Genomic DNA, 21,001 nt, shown 5'->3' on the forward strand with positions numbered 1-21,001 from the left:
ATAAGAATTCATTATTTGACAAAAACTGCTGGGAAAACTGGAAATTAGTATGGCAGAAACTAGGCATGGACCCACATTTAACATCACATACTAAGATTAGATCAAAATGGGTCCAAGATTTAGGCATAAAGAACGAAATCATAAATAAATTGGAGGAACAGGGGATGGTTTACCTCTCAGACTTGTGGAGGAGGAAGGAGTTTGTGTCCAAGGGAGAACTAGAGACCATTATTGATCACAAAATAGAACATTTTGATTACACCAAATTAAAAAGTTTCTGCACAAACAAAACTAATGCAAACAAGATTAGAAGGGAAGTAACAAATTGGGAAAAAATTTTTACAGTTAAAGGTTCTGATAAAGGCCTCATCTCCAAAATATACAGAGAATTGACTTTAATTTATAAGAAATCAAGCCATTCTCCAATTGATAAGTGGTCAAAGGATATGAACAGACAATTTTCAGATGATGAAATTAAAACTATTTCCACTCATATGAAAGAGTGTTCCAAATCACTATTGATCAGAGAAATGCAAATTAAGACAACTCTGAGATACCACTACACACTTGTCAGATTGGCTAAGATGACAGGAACAAATAATGATGAATGTTGGAGGGGATGTGGGAAAACTGGGACACTAATACATTGTTGGTGGAGTTGTGAAAGAATCCAGTCATTCTGGAGAACAATCTGGAATTATGCCCCAAAAGTTATCAAACTGTGCATACCCTTTGATCCAGCAGTGCTACTACTGGGCTTATATCCCAAAGAAATACTAAAGAGGGGAAAGGGACCTGTATGTGCCAAAATGTTTGTGGCAGCTCTTTTCATAGTGGCTAGAAACTGGAAGATGAATGGATGTCCATCAATTGGAGAATGGTTGGGTAAATTATGGTATATGAATGTTATGGAATATTATTGTTCTGTAAGAAATGACCAACAGGAGAAATACAGAGAGGCTTGGAGAGACTTACATCAACTGATGTTAAGTGAAACGAGCAGAACCAGAAGATCATTATACATTTCAACAATGATACTGTACGAGGATGTATTCTGATGGAAGTGGATATCTTCAACATAGAGAAGAGCTAATCCAATTCCAATTGATTAATGATGGACAGAACCAGCTACATCCAGAAAAGGAACACTGGGAAGTGAGTGTAAACTGTTATTTTTACCTTCTGAATCCAATTCTTCCTGTGCAACAAGAAATTCGGTTCTACACACATATATTGTTTCTAGAATATATTGTAATATATTTAACATGTATAAGACTGCCTGCCATCTGGGGGAGGGGGTTGGGGGAGGAAGGGAAAAAATCTGAACAGAAGTAAGTGCAAGGGATAATGTTGTAAAAAATTACCCATTCATATGTACTGTCAAAAAAAAGTTATAATTATAAAATAAAATAAAAATTAAATTAAAAAAAAAGATGCTATTAAGACTGAAAGATTTCAACTCTGAGTTGACAGTTTATATCCATTAAATTGGCATTGATGACCCCAAAAGTTGGAAATATTGTTAGGGGACTATAGAATTAGAAGCATAGTAATAATATATTTAGATATGAATTGGTCCAACTATTTTAAAAAGTCATTTGGTATTATGATTTATTAAAAGGCAATCACATATACATACTTTGAGACACAGAGATCCCACCACAAAATGAGGTACAGAAAGGTAGATGAAAAAGAGAAAATAGATGCTTGTTAGTTGGAGAATGTTTATAAACAATGGTGGTACATGAACATATTAGAGGATTTTTGTGTCATAAGAAGCTTTAGATATAAAGAATTGAGAGAAACATGAGGATAATTAAACAGATGGATTGAAGAAAGGTATCCAATATGATGGAGGACTTATTTTCTCATATCTCAAGGGCACTTGTTGAGTGTTCTGGCTCTCCACCCATCAGTGCTCTTCCTTACTTTGAGGCTAGTTCATTTTTCCACAATTTTTTAATGAGAATCCCAACAGAGGACACCAAAGAAGTTCAGAAAATGCACTGATCAGCAAACATCTGAATCCCTTGACAAATGGTGAGAAAGAGCTGCCAAAGGTGACTTCAACCTTGACTAAATTACCCCATAAATCTTTTAACTTTACAATCTGTTTGTGCAAATGATGGAAAAACCACAACTCTGGAACCATCTGCAAACATGTGAAGTCCTCTTACATCTTTAAGGTAAGGGTTAATTGTATATGAGTTTATACATCAGGCAGAAATGGAAGGCCAAGACGGGGGGGGGGGGGGGGGGCAGTCTGCTGAGTCTGGACTGCATGTTAGGGAATCTAGGGCAAAGAGCTGGGGTGGGGAGCCAGATGCCTGTACTGGGGAATCAACTGTGAAGCTCTTAGGCTATTCTGTCTTGTTTACAATCCACTGGTTCAGCAGATTTGCTGTGAGACATACAAAGGCAAATACAAAAGGCAAATTGTAAGCCACAGAGTTCCAGAACTCAGGACCTGGCCACAATTACCCAGCACTGGAAGTCAGTCAGAAACACTGAACCCAGGACAAACCAACTCTGACTAAACTGGTGAGACAATTTGCATTCAAGGTTTCTGATAAAGACTCATTTTTCAAATATATGGAAAATTGATTCAAATTTATAAGAATTGAAGCTATTCTCCAATTGATAAATCAAAGGATAGGAAAAGGCAATTTTCTTTCTTTCTTTCTTTCTTTCTTTCTTTCTTTCTTTCTTTCTTTCTTTCTTTTTTTCTTTCTTTCTTTCTTTCTTTCTTTCTTTCTTTCTTTCTTTCTTTCCTTCCTTCCTTCCTTCCTTCCTTCCTTCCTTCCTTCCTTCCTTCCTTCCTTCCTTCCTTCCTTCCTTCCTTCCTTCCTTCCCTTCCTCCCTTCCTCCCTCCTTTTCTCCTTCCTTCCTCCCTCCCTTCCTTCCTTCCTTCATAATTTCTTTCCTTCTTTCTTTCTGGCAATTGGGATTAAGTGGCTTTCCCAGGATCATACAGCTAAGAATTGTTAAGTATATGAGGACAGATTTGAACTCAGGTCCTCCTAATTCAGGGATGGTGCTCTATCCACTGAGTGAGTCACCTAGCTGCCCCAAACAGGCAATTTTCAATTTTCAAATTAAGAAATTAAAACCATTTCTAGTCATATAAAAAAATGCTCTAAGTCACTATTGAACAGAGAAATGCAAATTAAGACAACTCTTAGGTATCACCACTCACCTCTCACATTGACTGAGATGAAAGGAAAATAAAATGACAAATGTTAGAGGGGATGTGGGAAAACTGGGATACTAATACATTGTTGGTATACTTGAGAACTGATCCAACCATTCCTGGAGAGCATTTAAAACTATGTCCAAAGCACTATCAAACTCTGCACACTTTGACCCAGCAGTGTTCCTACTGAGCTTATATCCCAAAGAGATCTTAAAGGAGGTAAAGGGACCCACATGTGCAAAAAATGTTTATGGCAGCCCTTTTTTGTAGCAGCAAGAAACTGGAAACTGAGTGGATGCCCACCAATTGGAGAATGGCTGAGTAAATTATGGTATAGGAATGCTATGGAATATTATTGTTCTGTAAGAAATGACCAACAGGGTGATTTCAGAGAGATTTGAAGAGACTTATTGGAATTGATGCTAAAAGAAATGAGCACAACCAGGAAATCATAATACATCATGATGTATGGCTCTCTTCAACAGTGAGATGATTTAAACCTATTTCAATTGTTCAGTGATGAAGAGAGACATCTACACACAGAGAGAGATCAGCATACATCATACATGGCAACAAGAAGACTATATATACAATAACAAATTCTAATGGAACTAGCTCTTTTCAACAAGAAGATGATTGAGGCCAGTTCCAATGATTTTGTGTTAGTTGGGGAGAGGGGATACAATGGAGGGAGAGCTCTGACTCAGGAGACATTGAGGCACAGACTGTTCTCCTCCTACCTGGGATCCCAAGTCCCTTTTATCTCTGGGTTTTCTGTAAGAGGCCAGGGAAAAGAGAGAGAGAAGAGGAATAAGAGAGGGAGGGGGTGGGTTTTCTTGTTCAGACCATCTTCATTTTCCAATCCTAATCCTACTCTTCCTGCTTCCTGCCTTTCCCCCAAGACCAGGACCAGGATCACTCCTTGTAAGTCTTGTAGATTTGCTTCCTGCCAATGGAAATCCCTTTCCCTTTCTGGGATGGCTCTCCCTCTCCAGTTTAGTCTCCAGGGGACCAAAGCCTGGCCCAAGCAAGTACTGGGTCAAATGTAGACGCCAAAATTTGAGAAAAATTTTAAAGGTTTATTATGAGGCTCCCAAATAGCGGTCATCCAGACTGTGCACACCAAAACAAGCAGCTGGGACTAAGGTGATGAAGTAGGTAAGATGGGCTTCTCAATGCAGAGGGAACACAGAGGAGGGATTCTGCCAGGAGCTCTAGGACTTTCTCTGGTTTTCAAAGAGGCTTAGAATTAAAGTCTCCCTCAGTCAGCTGTGACCATGCTTAATAAGAGCTTTAGCTGCTGCTTCATTTGTAGCCTTATAATGGATGGGGGCAGTGGTCTCTGAGGTAAAGACCAGGGAACAGATGAAGGAACTTGACAAAATGGAGTCACTTTGAACACTTTGCTACTTCCATAGGGAGCCTGGAGCCAGAGGGAATGTGTCCTGGAAGCCTCAGTCCTTTTTGTCAGATGAGTACAGGCCATCCATGATCTGGGCCACCATCAGCACTCACAACCATTTCCATAGACACAGAAGATGGTGTAATGCTATAGGATGGACACTTCTCTGCTCTGTGTTTTAAACCAACTCATTGGGTCCTCGGTATCTGGAGTAATATCTAGAGAATTAGCTCTCTATCAGGAGGTAGGCAGCAGGCCGTCCCAAGTTCTTAGGAACTGATGGATCAGTGCATTGATCAGAAATCCTATACATACAAGTGTACATATCCTATGGATACAGTGTGTGTGTATTTATATATATACATATATATGTATATATGTATATATATAAATACACACACACATATATATGCAAATTTGTATCAATCAAGATTCCCCTTTTCATTACATCACCTGCTCCCTCACATTGAGAAAACAAATAAAATAAAATCCATTATATGGAATATGCCATTATTTTGGGGGGGGGGGGGAAACAACAGTGACTATATCCTAAAAAAACGCTCCTCAATCCAGAGCAGTCTTCCATCTTTATGTTTCATTCTCATTGTTCCTCTGGAATCCTGGTGGGTCTTTATGCTCATTTGCTTTCAGTGCAATAGTATACCAGTACTTTTATGGAATTGACTTATTCACTCAATCCCCATTCACAGTTATCCCCCGGATCCCCTAGCACCTCCAGGAGAACAATATATATTCTTTTACATCCTTTGAATTTGTTTAATTTAGGACTAATCCATCCTCTCTCTAGTTCCCCCTCCCTGTTTTCTTCTCCCCCCCCCCCTTACATTCTCTTGGGGGAAGATGACCTTCAGCCTTGATTATTTTCTGATGGTTTTGTGGGTTTCAGTTTTCTAACTGAAATTTCATTTCACCAATTTAATTCTCACAACTGTGGAAATCAAATATCCATCCATTTCTCACAGGGAATGAAAGCATGTATTAATTATTTCTACCTTTTTACATTTGGGTGCAGTCGCTATGCTAGTGCTTTCTTTTTGTAGAAGTTTCATATGTTGCAAAGAAATTTGTATATTTTTGTTGTCCCATTTAACAATGTAAGTCCTTTACCTCCAGTTTCCTTAAATGTTTGTTCACTTCTTAAATTTCATTCATTTTTCTTCCAGTTCCAATGAAGATTTCTCTCCTTTTCCTCACTGGCCCTCTTCCCTCTCTGTTTTGCCTGGATTCTCCTTCTCTGCTCCATGGTTCCTCTCTCCCTCTGGCCTTGCTTTTTTCCTGTACACTTCCTACAGTGAAAGGCCCCAAGGTGACCCTTCTAAGCTCTTCCATGGAGGTCTTTCTGCCATTGCTCACAGTCCATTCCCTCAGATTCCTCCTTTCCACAGTGTCATCCTTTCAGAACAATGTGGATCACTCCAGGGATCACTGCTTCCTGATATTTACCTTCTCTTGTTCTCCTTTTCAATGGGACTGGCTGAAGCTTTCTCAAGTCTGTGAGACTAGGCTTAAGTCACGTGGTCCCTATTTCCAGAGGTCTGCAGAGCCAGAAGATCAGGCCTTGGGCCCCAGATTGCAGGAAGTCACATGATCTCTTGGCCTAAAGGACTCTAAGGGTCCAACCCTAAGTGAGCTATAGGAAGTGTGTCAGAACCTTGGGGATCACTGACCAACAGATGATCCATATGTCAGTCGGTAATGTGTATAGGGCTATTCTAAGGCCAGAAGATTTTGAAATCATTGACATTGTCAGCATAATCACATTCTAAGGTCCCAGGTATTAGGTTCACTAATGTATCTTCCCTAAAATCTAAGGAAGAAAGATTATTATTCTATTCCTAGGTCAGAAGACTTTTATAATCATAGACAAAAACTGTCAGAACAATAGCACTCTAAGGTCGGGGGGACCTTGGGATAACTGATTCTAAAGCCAAAAGACTTGAATCCTTAACAGATTGTTAGAACAGAAACATTCAAAAGTCAGGGAACTTTGAAATTATTGCTATACTTCCTAAAGAACTTTAGGATTTAGGGGTTCTCCCTTTCTACTGGATAATTAGGAGTTCCTCTGAAGAACTTTTTTACATGCTCTCCCAAGTCTGTTTCATTTTGACCATTCTTGTGACTATTGTATCCTTTCATTTTTTCTGTAACCTATTCCTCTAAATAAATCTATCTTTTGTCAAAGAGTGTGGCCAGTGTGAATTCTTCACATGACCAAACCCCAACTTCAGGTGCCTGCCATCATTTGGTGACAAACCCCACACCACAGGTCACACCAACAAAAAAGGAAAAAATGAGATGGAAAATCATCAGAATCCAAGTGCCACAGCCAAACACATGATGTCCATGTCTCAGGCTGAAAATACAGGCAAGCTTTGGCAAGGAGAAGGATGTTCTCAGATCTGTCCATCCTTTCCAATATCTCCTCAGTCTGTGACTTTTTAATTCAATTTTGTGATTCTTGTTCTCCCAAGATGATAGATTTCTAGGCATCTATTTAAAACATTTATTTCTCATGAAGAATATATCACTGGAATCAGTTCTGCTGAGGAAGAAATTTCCCATTACCCTCTACTTCTCCCCAGATCAATCTACCTCTCAGATAAAACACAAACTTTCTTTTTGATTCCACAATGAGATGCATTCCCCAATAAAACATTTCTCAGATTGTTTTTTTTTTTTTCTTTTCAACTGAACTTTAAAAATGCTTTTCTCAAAAAACAAGAAGTTTCTTACTGACCATGGTTCCAGGAGCTGACTGACACTCAAAAATGATATGACCTTCCTTGTGCTTTAGTTTCCTTCTGGAAATTGAAGAGGGTTGAATTCCTGAATCTGAAGGGACTTCCAACTTTACATCTCGTGATTTTTGTTGGTTTAGGAGTTGATGTCATTTAGGGGTGTTGCTGTGGACTTTACCCAGGACAATCCTCAGAAGGAGTTATACAAGAAGATCATGTTGGAGAATGACTGGAACCTGCTCTCCCTGAGTAAGGACATTTCCCTGGGTAACTCTAAATCTGCAATCAAAGGGAATATCTTTGGATGCAGGGTTATGGGGTTATCAGTTAGAATGGGGAAAGTGCTGGTGTCCTGTGTCCAAGAGACAGGATCCTCCTGTATTGTTTTTGCATTGTATGATAGGAAATTGAGGGTGTCCTTTGTTGTTCCTGAAGCTGTCTCTTACCAATTTTAAGCAGCTTCAAGTCAAAGATCAAATCAGTGTAGAAGCATCTCAAACATGGAATTAATCTCAGAGGTTATGTTATCTAACCGCTATTTGGACACCAAGTTATTTTCAAAGCTCTGAAAATTGCTCAAGCAGCCTTTCCTTACAACCCGTTCCTCTTTGGGATGGTTCTGGATTTGTATTATTCTTCTTTGTAATAAGCATTAATTTGTATCCCAAAGTCCTAGTTGCTCCCAGTATAGGAAGTTTCTCCTTGATCTGCCTTCTCATTGCCCTTAAATTCCATCATAAATGGTGGGAAAGAAATGAAAGGAAATAAACATTTCTTTTCAACTACTATTTCCAGGTATTATGCCAAATGCTTTCTTAACAGTATATTCCCAAATTATATAAGAACAGCTTTCAGCAAATGAGCTATCTTGACTATTTTAAGTCCCCAAAATACAGATAAATGAGGAAATAAAAAAGATGCTATTTGCATCGATAAAGAACTAATAAATAGAATTATGTATAGCAGAAGTTTACACATGTATCTCTTTTTAGGTATATACGCAAATATATACATATGTATATGTGTGTATATATGTATGTAAAAGAGTAAATATGTATGCATGTTTCTATGTAACAGTAGCCTTTTCTAGCATGGGGACAGGAAAAAATCTACTTGATAATTTGGTTGTCTATTTGAAAGAAATAGCATGTTGTACACTGTAGATTTGTAATGTTCATGTTCAATCATCTTTCTTATTGTACTATGTTTGTAAATTAAAGATAAAGCAGAATTTGTCAAATCAATGTCATATTAACCTTCCAAGTTAGGTGAGACTGTTATCCCTATTTAAGAGCTGAGGAAACTAAAGCAAACAGAGTTTTATTTGACTTACCAAGGGGTATATAGATATAAGTCAGAAGCTTAATTTAAACTCAGGTACACCTGACTATACCCATCTCTATCTCTACTGCACTATCAGCTCCCTTTTATTTCTAGATAATGGAAACTATGAAGAAGGGGTGCTAAGCCTAAGGTACCTATTGATCAGGCTCAAGGCTTCTCAGGCCCAATAACTCTTTTTACCCAGGCTAAAAGTTTCTGCCAGAAGCCCTTTTTGTAGTGGCCAGAAACTGGAAATTGAATGGATGCCCATCAATTGGATAATGGCTGAATAAATTGTGGTATATGAATGTTATGGAATATTATTGTTCTGTAAGAAATAACCAGCAGGATGCCAAGTGAAATGAGCAGGACTAGGAGATCATTATATACTTCAACAACAATACTATATGAGGATCAATTCTGATGGACGTGACTCTCTTCAACAATGATATGAACCAAATCAGTTCCATTTATTCAATAATGAAGAGAACCAGCTATACCCAGCGAAAGAACTATAGGAAATGAGTGTGAACCACAACATAGCATTTCCATTCCCTCTGTTTTTGTCCACTTGCATTTTTATTTCCTTCTCAAGTTATTTTTACCTTATTTCTAAGTCTGATTTTTCTTGTGCAGCAAAATAACTTGGATATATACATTAACATATTTAACATGTATTGGTCTACCTGCTATCTAGGGGAGGGACTGGAAGGGGAAAGTTGGAACACAAGGTTTTGCAAGGGCTAATGTTGAAGAATTGTCCAAGATTATGTTTTGAAAAATAAAAGGCTTTAATAAAAAAAATTAAAATCATTAAAATAAGGAGGAAAATGAATTAGGCAGAGAACACTGGGAGAAGAGTCCTGTTGTTGCTGCCCTCTATACTTAGCCTTCTGTAGTCATAACCTTAATGAGAGTGGGAAGGAGGGGAAAGAAAAGATGACTAGAGACAGCAGATAGCTTCTTAGGCATGTGGGATCCTTCTTTTTCACCTAGATATTTACATGAAAGACGGTATGGTGGAATGGAAAGATCACTAGATTTTGAGTCAGAGGACATGAGTAGAAATCCTGGTTCTGTACCTCTCTAGTCTTGGGCAAAGTGCTAATGAGATAATGAGATATTAGGTTCTTACTAAGTGCTAATTCTCTAGTTCCGGCCTTTCCTGGTAGTTTGACTTGTGAATTCCTAAGAGCTTGCGTGCTTGGGAGGAGCAAGCTCATTGGTTGAAGTGGTTCTTCCCAGAAGCCCTTGCATTATCCCACGCCCATTCTCTGGGAGGATAAAAGAGGACAGCACTCCAGAGATAAGAGAAGTCTCTGCACTACATCAGGTTTGACATGGCTCTCTGCAGGAAGGGAAGTCACTTCTCTGGACGACAGTTAACGGCAACTGTCTGGAGACAACGGTTCTCTACAGGAAGAAGAATCTGTCCGAGAGATTTGAGTTGACACAGCAGATCTCTTCCCAGAGAGCGATCAGCAGCGTCTGGAGACAACAGCACGCTACAGGCAAGTAATTTCAATTAACTGGTTTCATTGCATTTAGGTGATGGTTAAGGTCTCCTCCAGTTCTAAATCTTTGATTCTGTGGATCTGAGAAGCCAAAGAGGAACCTAAAGATAAACCCTCCAAGCCACTTCTGGCTGGGTCCTCAGCTTCAGATTTGGGCTCATAGTTCAGATGAATTCACTTAGCCTTCTGGATGTGATTAGCAGTTGGAAGAGGCAGCAAGATATGGGAAATTCTAAACCTAGCTGTTCTTTGTTGAATTAGGAAACTTGCACATCATTCCTAAATAAACAGCTCTTTCTGTGCAACTAGAGAAATAGGTTTCTTGCAATATTTATTCAGGCAGAAAATGTTTTATTAAGATGCTTTCGATAATGGATTTTTTTCAACTTTGAGGCTACAGCATACATTCCTTAGATTGACAGTGATGACCCCAAAAGTTGAATATTATTAGGGGGCTAGAGAATCAGAGGCACAGTAATCCATAATGTATGCAGCTATCAATTGGTCCAAATGTTCTGAAAAGCCAGTTGCTATTAGGATTTACTAAAAGGTGATCAAATAGGACACAGAGTCCCCAGTGCAATGCATAAACTCTAAGGAGAGATGCAAAAGAGAAATAAAATAGATGCTCTTGAATATATAACAAATTGTAGTCCATGAACACATTGGACTTCATGAATGCCATTGTCTTCCAATTAAACCCGATGATCCTCAGGCCATCACAGCAATTTCATGTGAATTGTGGTTCAGTCATTTCTGTGGTGACAAAGATGCTAGAATGGTTTGCGGGTTCCTTCTCATTTTATAGATGAGGAAATAAGCAAACAGGCCAGAGGGATTTGGCCAGGCTGACACACCTGATAAATGTCTGAAGCAGGATTTAAACCTCTGACGTTGAGTATTCCTGATTCCAAACCAAGGGCTCTGGGCACTGTGGTGCCCCCCAGCAGTGCTTAGTCTCACCTTGAAGGAGGCTGTGAGTTTACAGAACATTTGTTATTTCTATTATTGAGTCATTCACTCATGTCCAACTCTTTGGAGGGTTGGTAAAGATATGTCGTCCAAACTATACTCAAAAAGTTATCAAACTGTGTATACCCTTTGACTCAGCAGCATTACTACTGGGCTTATATCCCAAAGAAATCTTAAAGTATGTGCAAGAATGCTTGTAGCAGCCCTCTTTGTGGTGGCCAGAAACTGGAAACTGAGTGGATGTCCATCAATGGAGAATGGCTGAGTAAATTATGGTATATGAAGGTTACAGAATATTATTGTTCTGCAAGAAATGACCAGCAGGATGATTTCAGAAAGGCCTGGAGAGACTTACATGAACTGATGCTGAGTGAAATGAGAAGAACCAGGCAATCACTATATACTTCAACAACAATATGATGATCAGTTTTGATGGACATGGCCCTCTTCAACAGTGAGATGAACCAAATCAGTTCCAGTAAAGCAGTAATGAACTGAACCAGCTACACCCAGCAAAAAAACTCTGGAAGATGACTGTGAACCACTATGTAGAATTCCCAATCCCTCTATTTTTGACTGCCTGCATTTTTTATTTCCTTCACAGGTTAATTGTACACTATTTCAGAGTCCGACTTTTTTTGGACATGTATACATACGTTGTATTTAATTTATACTTTAATATATTTAACATGTATTGGTCAATCTCTCATCTGGGGGCGGGGGAAGGAGGGGAAAAATTGTAACAAAAGGTTTGGCAATTGTCAATGCTGTAAAACTGCCCATGCATATATCTGGTAAATAAAAAGCTATAATAATTTTTTTTAAAAAACGATATGTCATCCAATTAAACTTTATTGTCTTCAGGTCATCACAACAGTTTCATGTGATTTGTTATGTCATCCTGTCAAGTGCCAGGTGATCAACTCTGCCCACTTTGAATCAAGGCTAGGGCCTGCTGAGACTAAAAGTGGCTCAAAGGTAGAACTTTCATACAAACTTTTCCAGATTCGATTTTATAATTTTTAGCATCAATGGTCAATCTATCCAATAAAAATCACACATTAAAAACACACATCTAAACCCCAGCACCAAGGATCCCAAGAGGTCTCAAAATGGGACAACATTCTTTTAATGACCTCTTCTCCAAGATTAATAAGATTTTTGTGACCTTTTCCAATGAGAAGGCCCAAGGCAACTGTTAAATCCCAGGTCTTTCCACATAGGGAGAATTACCAAGGTCTTTTGTACTTTTGTCAAACTTTAATGTAACACTTTTTAAAAAATAAAACATGATCAATTAGTGTAGTGGCTTATGCCACTCTTGAGTAGCTTAATTCATCATTTAGCATCTAGATCCAAAAAGGAATAAGGATATTTTTGCATCATCCTCTAGGAATAATTGTTTAATAGCAACATTTCATACGAAAGGGTTTCCCTAAAATCCCAATCCAAGAAAAATTAGAAGTGATTGACAAATGACATCAACTCAGTTGAATATATTTCCAAATTGTGTTACATTAAAAAAGTGTTGTACATCAATCAATTGGACACCCTGGATGGATTGCATTCAGTGACTAGTGTAGCAGATTTTAGCTCCAATTATACTGTTTATATGACATTTTTAACTGTATTATTCTCATGAAATTTTAAACATATTTTGCATTTGTCTGTCCTACTTACACAAGGTCAAGTTTCACAATCATCCTAATAGTTACATATTTATCTCCTCACTAATTATTCATCACTCTGAGCTGAGTCAGGGGTAGTATTCTTGTTCTATAGGAAATGATGAGTAAGTGAATTTTAGAACAAATCCTGAAAAGATTTATTTATATATATATATATATATATATATATATATATATGTATATATATATATATATATAATGCTACATAGTATATATATACTCTCTATACAGTATATATTATGTATAATATACTATATATAGTAACTAATGCAAAGTGAAGTGAGCAGAACCAAGAGAACATTGTGCACAGTAACAGCAACATTGTACATGATTAATTATGATAGACTTAAGTATTCTCAACAACACAATTATCCAAGACAATTCCAAAAGTTTCAAGATGGAAAATACTATCCACATCCCGAGATAGAACCATGGAATCTGAGTGTAGATTGAAGAGGACTACTATCACTTTGTCTTTTTCAGTTTTGGTGTTTTCTCACTAATGTGAGAAAAAGTATAAGATGATTCTACATGTATAACCTATATCAAATTACTTGTCATCCTGTTGAGGGGATGTAAGGAGAGAAGAAGAAAAAAATCTTAAAAAGATGAAAGTTGAAACCTATCTTTACATGTAATTAAAAAAAATACTATTAAGTTGAGGGAGAAGGAATGATGGCCTTAAAATAATTAGAAACTGATTAGGTCAAAGAGCAAATCAGAAAAAATGATTTCATTTAAAATTTACAACGAGGCAACTTACCAAAAATTTATGGCATGCAGCATAATATAACTCTTTATTGCTTCTGCCATAAGATAGAAAGTCCTCTGGCATTTAAAACCATTTAAATGAAATGAAATGAAAATGAAAAAAAGAAATTTCTAAGGCTACAATTGCATCATTATTCTGAAATCATTTCTTATACAATGGTTTCCCAAACATTCCACACGCAGAAAAACAGAAGAGAAATAACAGCATAGACAATGTTATTGATTTAAAATATGAAAGTTGTCAATTGACATCAATTCCATTTAGTGCATTTCTGAATTATCTTACATGGACTAATCAAGTGGGCACCTCTCCATTTGACACTGCAGACTGATTAGATGCAGAGGAGGAGAGAGTAATTCTGGGAGATGTCCTTTCCTTCTTACACTTCCTCCTCACAATTGCTTTAATGCTACTACATTTTAAAGGTGTTTTGCCTTAAAATCTGGCATGCTTAGAGAGGGTCAAAGGTCACACAGACACGCGAGAACCAGGGCCATCCGATCTGGAGTTCCAGTTACGGAGGGTGTCGAGCATCCCCGATTTCCCAGGACCCTTCGCTTCCCAAAGCTCAGAGTGAGCGTCTTTTGCTCTGGCTCAGTCTGCTCCAGAGGGGATGAGTCTGGGAGGGAAAGAGCTGCGGGAGGCCCTGGGAAGGAGCAGCTCTCGGAGACGCCCCGAGGGGAGGCGTTAGAGCCCAGGTGGAGAGTGAGCCTGGGTGGAGTTTGGAGGCCGAGGAAGAGTTTTGTGGGACGTGGGGAGACAGGAGGCGGGGCGGAACCGGGATCCAGCCCGGCGAGGCCCAGAGAATCCTCCCGCCCCCGTTGTGATGAATGAAAAGAGCTCCACCACGCTGGGGCCGGGGAGGCTGGGAGGAGCTCGTGGGCTAGGAAATCCCTCCCAGCCTGTGCTGCAGGAAGCAGGAAGTCCCTGAGCCGAGACCCGTCCCTGAGCCGAGACCCGTCCCTCTTCCCCGTAATTCAGCTCTCCGCTTCCTCCCGGGAGCTACGATCACTTGGTCCTCTGGAAGCCTGTGCTTGCAGCTCCCAGGTAGGGCTGAGCCCACGTCCCGCACCCTTCTCGGCTTCTGCCCGCTGTTTTTGCCCTGGGTCTCGCTCTCCTCTTCTGAGCTCCCGGGGAGTGTCCTCCGAGTCCAGCGGGAGACCCTCTCCGGAGCTTCCTCTGGATGAGCCCCCACCCCTAAACCTTTCCCGACTCCCGCCCGCCGCTCAGCTTCCCGGCTCCCCCGCCCGGATTGGCCCCCAGACTTCAGAATCTGCAGCCGGCAGTGCCACTTTCAGTCTTCGGATCGGATCTGGGGGCCCAGTCTCCCCGCGCCCGCCTCTGTCACAGAGGTAAGCCGTCCTCCTTCAGACCCAATCCTCTCCAAGGATCCGAGAGCCCCGTCTTCCTCCCTCGGGCCCTCCCTGGACCCGGCCACCGAAGCTCTTTCCTGCTCCCCCGTCACGGAGCCCGGGCTCCTGGGCCGGTTCCCTCGCAGGTCCCAGTCATGCGGCTCCTCATCTCTACTTTCCCCGTAGGGCCCGGCCCAGGCTCCAGAGCAGGGTCCCGGCTGCCCTCCCACCTCCCAGGTAGAGCTTGGAAGTAGTCTCCCTGCTTTCCCCGGATCCGCTGTCCCCTGCAGCACTCTGAATCTCCGACCTCCCTGCCTTGACATGCTCATCGTCTCACCTCCAGGTGCTCCCCTGGCTTCCCTGGCCCCCCTTCTTCCCGAGCCTCCAGGGGCCGAATCCCAGCTTGGAGTTTGTCTTCCTGTCCCATTCCTTGGTGGCTCCGTTCTACAGCCCTCCCCCATTTTCCGGGCATCCCTTCCTCCCACATCCAGGAGGGACTCTATTATCTAGAATTATGTGTGTGTTAGTTGGGGAGGACAGAGAACCTACTGGAGGGCGAGCTCTGACTCCAGAGGCATGGACTAGTCTCCTCCGACCTGGTATCCCAAGCCCACTTGAGAGGACAGGGAATGGAGAGAAAAGAGGAGGAGGAAGAGGGGGAGGGGATAGGTTTTCCTGTTCAGACCATCTCCATTTTCACTCCTAATCTCCCTGCTTCCTGCCTTTCCCCTGAGGCCAGGACCAGCATCACCCCCTGTAAGTCTCTGTAGACTCGTTTCCTGCCTATGGAAATCCCTTTCCCTTTCTGGGATAGCTCTCCCTCTCCAGTTTAGTCTCCAGGGGACCAAAGCCTGGCCCAAGCAAGCACTGGGCCAAAATTTGAGAAAAATTTAAAAGGTCTATTATGAGGTTCCCAAACAGCGGTTACCCAGACTGTGCACACCAAGACAAGCAGCCGGGACTAAGGTGATGAAGTAGGTAAGATGGGCCTCTCAATGCAGAGGGAAGACAGAGGAGGGACTCTGCCAGGAGCTCTAGGACTTTCTCTGGTTTTCAAAGAGGCTTAGAATTAAAGTCTCCCTCAGTCAGCTGTGACCATGCTTAGTAAGAGCTTTAGCTGCTGCTTCATTTGTGGCCCCCATAAAGGCTGGGGGCAGTGGTCTCTGAGGTAAAGGTCAGGGACCAGATGCAGGAACTTGACAAAATGGAGTCACTTTGGACACTTTGCTACCTCCTTAGGCAGCCTGGAGCCAGAGGGAATGTGTCCTGGAAGCCTCAGACCTCTTCGTCAGGTGAGTGCAGGCCCTCCATGATCCGAGCACCATCAGCACTCACAACCACTTCCACAGATATAGAAGATGGAGTGGGAAGTTGGCAACGCTTTGTGTATGGATCCTTCCTTTACCAAAAGAGGAATTAGGTGTGATGTACATGGAATGGGGGAATGTGAGGGGAAGAAGGAGGCAGCTAGTTGGTACAGTGGACAGAGCAGCAGCCCTGAAGTCAGGAGGACCTGAGTTCAAATCTGGCCTCAGACACTTAATACTTGCTAGCTATGTCATTAACCCCAGCTGCCTCAACAAAAGAAGAAAAAAAGATAGGAGGGGAGTAAAGATCACTTGCAGTCTTATGTCTCAGCTGCTTTCTAATGGCGTTCTGACACGCTGGTGATATGGAAGTTTTGTCTTAGTCTCTTCTGTTTTTCCATACCCAAAGAGAATAGTAGTGTGTGGGCAAGGGGCAGCCGGCAGCACAAACTTAGAAAGTGTTTTTTGTTCAGACTCTGTAAAAAGCATTTTACCAATTCTACCCAGGTACTGGTGTCTATCACTTGCCTTAAATCCTTAACTTGCTTCCAAATCTTCCTATTACTGACATTATTCGATCTTTACCTATTATCGACATTATTGTTTTTGCAGGATCTGTGTAGGATGGTCTGGGATAGACCAGTAAGATTGATCATCAGCTTTTCATATAAAAATTATTCAAAAGAAAACTTGTTTGCCACAGGACACATTATACAAACAAATGTTATTCCTACATTAGTAACAAACTTAAATAAAATTGACTTTCCATTGATGTAACAAAATATTTTATAAGTTACATCCCTCTAAGAAAACTTGAATAAACCATACTAAAGATATTTCAGTTTTATTTTTATCCAGTAGAATAAGTTAGATCCCATAAAAAGTTGAGTCAATTATTCGAAACCTTTGAGGATCTTATTTCACATACATCTAACAGATAGATGACTAGACCAAATATTTATTTACCTTATAATAAGATATAATGACTACAAATTTTCAGATCAAAAACAGCAAGATATCACCTACTTGAATGGTGCTTATGGCCATTTACTCTGATCATAGAGATTTGCTATAACAGGAGAAAGCAGGGGCCTGACTATGACAACTAACAATCCCACCTTTAGCCTGCTGGAGAACCCGTTTGAGTAACTTCACGGTATTTCTCTCAGATGGCAGTTACTAACTTCATTCAGATAATCGTTGCCAAAGTCAAAAGTCAAAACAGTATCAATGATAATCCCAAGAGATTTCTTCTCAATAGCAAGTTTCACTAACCAGAGTTTTTGCATAATAAACTCTCTATCCCATGTGCCTTAACAGCACAGCCAAAATCATTTGCAGGATTGTCAGGCTGAAATCCTGCCCTAGGAACTTCAAGAAAGCTATAGATTACATTTGCTATCATACTCATTAACAATGAGTCCCTGAGGCACTTCATAAATACTAGATAATTTACAATTTTCAGCGAATTTGCAGTTAGCCAGAAATCTAACAAACTTTTCTTGGAAGTCCCTTGTATTGCTCAGCAATAGAACCTTTGATACAGCATCCCAAGTGACTTTGCCTTAAAACAACCAGATACTTGAAAAAGAAAAGCAAATATTCACTTATTAACATCATGTAACCATAAGCTATTTCTTTAAATAACAGAAGCAAGTAAGGTTAAAGGAAGTTCATTTAACTATCAAGGGAGGCAGAGAAGGTTGGAGGGTGAGCTCCAGTGAGTGGATTTACCACTCTTTACCACTTTTTTCTTCTGGTAAATGTTAAGTTCCACTCAGGAACTTGCCCTTTCCATTATTAATTATGAAAACCACTTTTTATATTCACCTCTCTGTTTCATACTATATCCCTCCATTTTGTCTGCAACCTTATCCCTAAAGAAATCTACCTTTTGCCAAAGACTATGACCACAGTGAATTCTTCACATGGCTGAAACCCAACTTTTGGTGTCTATCATCATCTAGTGTCTACGTCACCGGCATCATTTGAGTCCTTGAACTTCGACATTGGGTGCCCGTCCAACATCCTCCTCTGCTGTCTGTGCCCAACGTCCTGTGCTTTTCTGTGCCCAACTTTATAACCCACATCAATAGTACTTACCAATTTTAGGCTTTAATATTACAGCAATAGCCCCAAATAACTTAATTAGCAACCTCACAATTTTCCTAAGTGACAGTCAGATAGAACATAACCTATCATAAAATGGGCAGGAAGCTCATGGGACTTGCAGCTAAGTTTCCAATTTTAACGTGCACACCAATTGAAAAAAAAGTTATTGTAGAAATTAATAATTTAACTTGTGAGATTCTAACGGAATGTTCCATTCAAACTAGTAACTGTTTTTACAAATCAATGGTTTTGTCCCTTGTTTTTAAAACCACCTTTTAAAAAAAATACGTTTAAGATTCACAAGTAATCTCTAAATAACTTTGAACCAAATTTCATAAACCTTACACACATGCCCAGCAAAGCTGACAAAATTTTAAAGCATAGTTCATAATTTTCACAAATTACCCAATATACAATAATTAGGAGGTACAAGCATAGACTTCTTTAGGTATGTTACCAGAGAACTTAGTTTTAATAACCATGTTTTTTCCTAAAATCAAATCAAATACAGATTTAAACTTCCAGGAGTAATATTTCACTATGAATGCACACATCTTTCTAAAAATCCAACTGCATCAAGTGAAAACAATTCAATCATATACAACTTAAATTTAAATCATAATAATTTAGGTCACATTTTTGGAGGAAAACTCTTCTTCCACATCAAAAACTCCATTCTCCTAGACTGCCCAAAATCTTTGAAATGGTAATAAACAACTTGAGACCTGAGATGGAAACCCTGAGCCCTAGGAACAAAATAGCAATGGTTCCTATCAGCCTCCTAAATTTTGCAGTCCTCCCTATATGAACTGCTATATTGGGAAGGGGGAAAAATTTAAAGTGTAAAATGGATTTCCCTAGATTTCCCAAAGCCAAGTGGAAATTAACCACACCCCTTTTCAGAATCCAGAGTCCCCAGAGAAGAGTTTTGGGATTCTGAGGGAACAAGGAATGTAGAGACTCATCTAGAGAGAAACAGAAAGTATGGGATTTTGGGGAAGCTTACTGTTCTTCCATTAAAGGAATATGCCCTAATATGGCTTTGACTGGCAGCTTACAAACATACAGGATTTTAGTAAACTAATTAGATTTGCTTCATAATGATAATAAAATTTGTTCTTTAATTGGATGTGGGTTCAAGCCTGCAAATTCTTATTAGTCCCCTCATGACACTGGTCTGTGACCTCAATTTTTTTGGGTCTCCTGAAACTGCACACCATGGCTGCTACCTTCCTTTGGGTCAGCCCTCATGGTACTCTGCCTTGTAGTGTCTTTCCCCTTCCCCCATGCCATATGGTATCTCCCCTAACTCCACTGTGCTTCTCATCCACACTTCTCTCTATAGCTAAGTAACTCTTTTAGGGTGCTAAGGCCCTTTCAGGATTTAGCTTGGCAGCTAAGAGAATGCCCCAACTTCATGGTGTTGAGGTTCAGAAGGGGACCCCAAAAGGTCAGAGGTTACAGTGTCAAATAGATCTGAGGACTGGTCTATTCATTATTGTCTCAGGACCTTGGTTATTACTGACCAACAGGTTATCTATATGCCAGTCAATAATGTGTCTAGGACTATTCTAAGGCCAGAAGACTTTGAAATCATTGACAGATTGTCAGCCAACTCCTGCCAAGCATAAGGATCCATCCTTTCCAATATCTAGTCAGTCTATGGGCTTTTTAACTCAGTTTCATGATTCTTGTTCTCCCACGATAGATGTCTAGACATCTCTTTAAAATATTTATTACTCATAAAGAATCTGGCAATATTGTTCACATGAATAGGTTTTTAATGAATGAAGGAAGCCCCTTTTCTACTTACTCTTGCTTTTCCCTAATGAAATATTATAAATAAGGAATAAATGCTTTAAACAAATGAAAGCAATTTCAAATAATTACAAATGTGAGCTGATTTGTCCATGACAACATCATACCCAAGTGACCTCAGGTTTCAATATGAAAACAGGTAATTCTACTTGACTTCACTGGAAATTGTCTCCTACCACTTAGTGTAATCCAAATCCTGATGAATTTGTCTTCAGAGTCCTCATTTTTTCATCAGATAAGACTTTATTCCAGCTTCTCAGAAAACAAAATAAATCTTTTCTTTAATTCTGTCCTCTTTTAAATAGTCACATAAAACTTTCTCTCTCTCTCTCTCTCTCTCTCTCTCTCTCTCTCTCTCTCTCTCTCTCTCTCTCTCTCAGAATATAGAGTATGCTGTACTTACCAGCTTCTCACAAACTCTTTGCAGAATTTTCTTTAGAATATATCACTGGAATCAGTTCTGCTGAGGAAGAAATTTCCCATCACCCTCTAGTTCTCCCCAGAGCCATCTATCTCCCTGATAAAACACAAACTTTCTTCCTGATTCCACAAGGAGATGCATTCCCCAATGAAACATTTCTCAAGTTTTCCCAACTGATCCTATAAAATGCTTTTCTCAAAATTCAAAAAGACTCTTACTGACCATGGTTGCAGAAGCTGACTCTGACACTCAAAAATGGTATGACCTTTGAGCAAATCCTTCTCTGTGCTTCAGTTTGCTTCTGGAAATTGAAGAGGGTTGGAATTTGAATTCTGAAGGGACTTTCAGCTCTACATCTCATGATT

The sequence above is a fragment of the Sminthopsis crassicaudata genome, chromosome 2 (genome assembly GCF_048593235.1).
Source record: "Sminthopsis crassicaudata isolate SCR6 chromosome 2, ASM4859323v1, whole genome shotgun sequence".
In the NCBI taxonomy this organism is placed as follows: domain Eukaryota; kingdom Metazoa; phylum Chordata; class Mammalia; order Dasyuromorphia; family Dasyuridae; genus Sminthopsis; species Sminthopsis crassicaudata.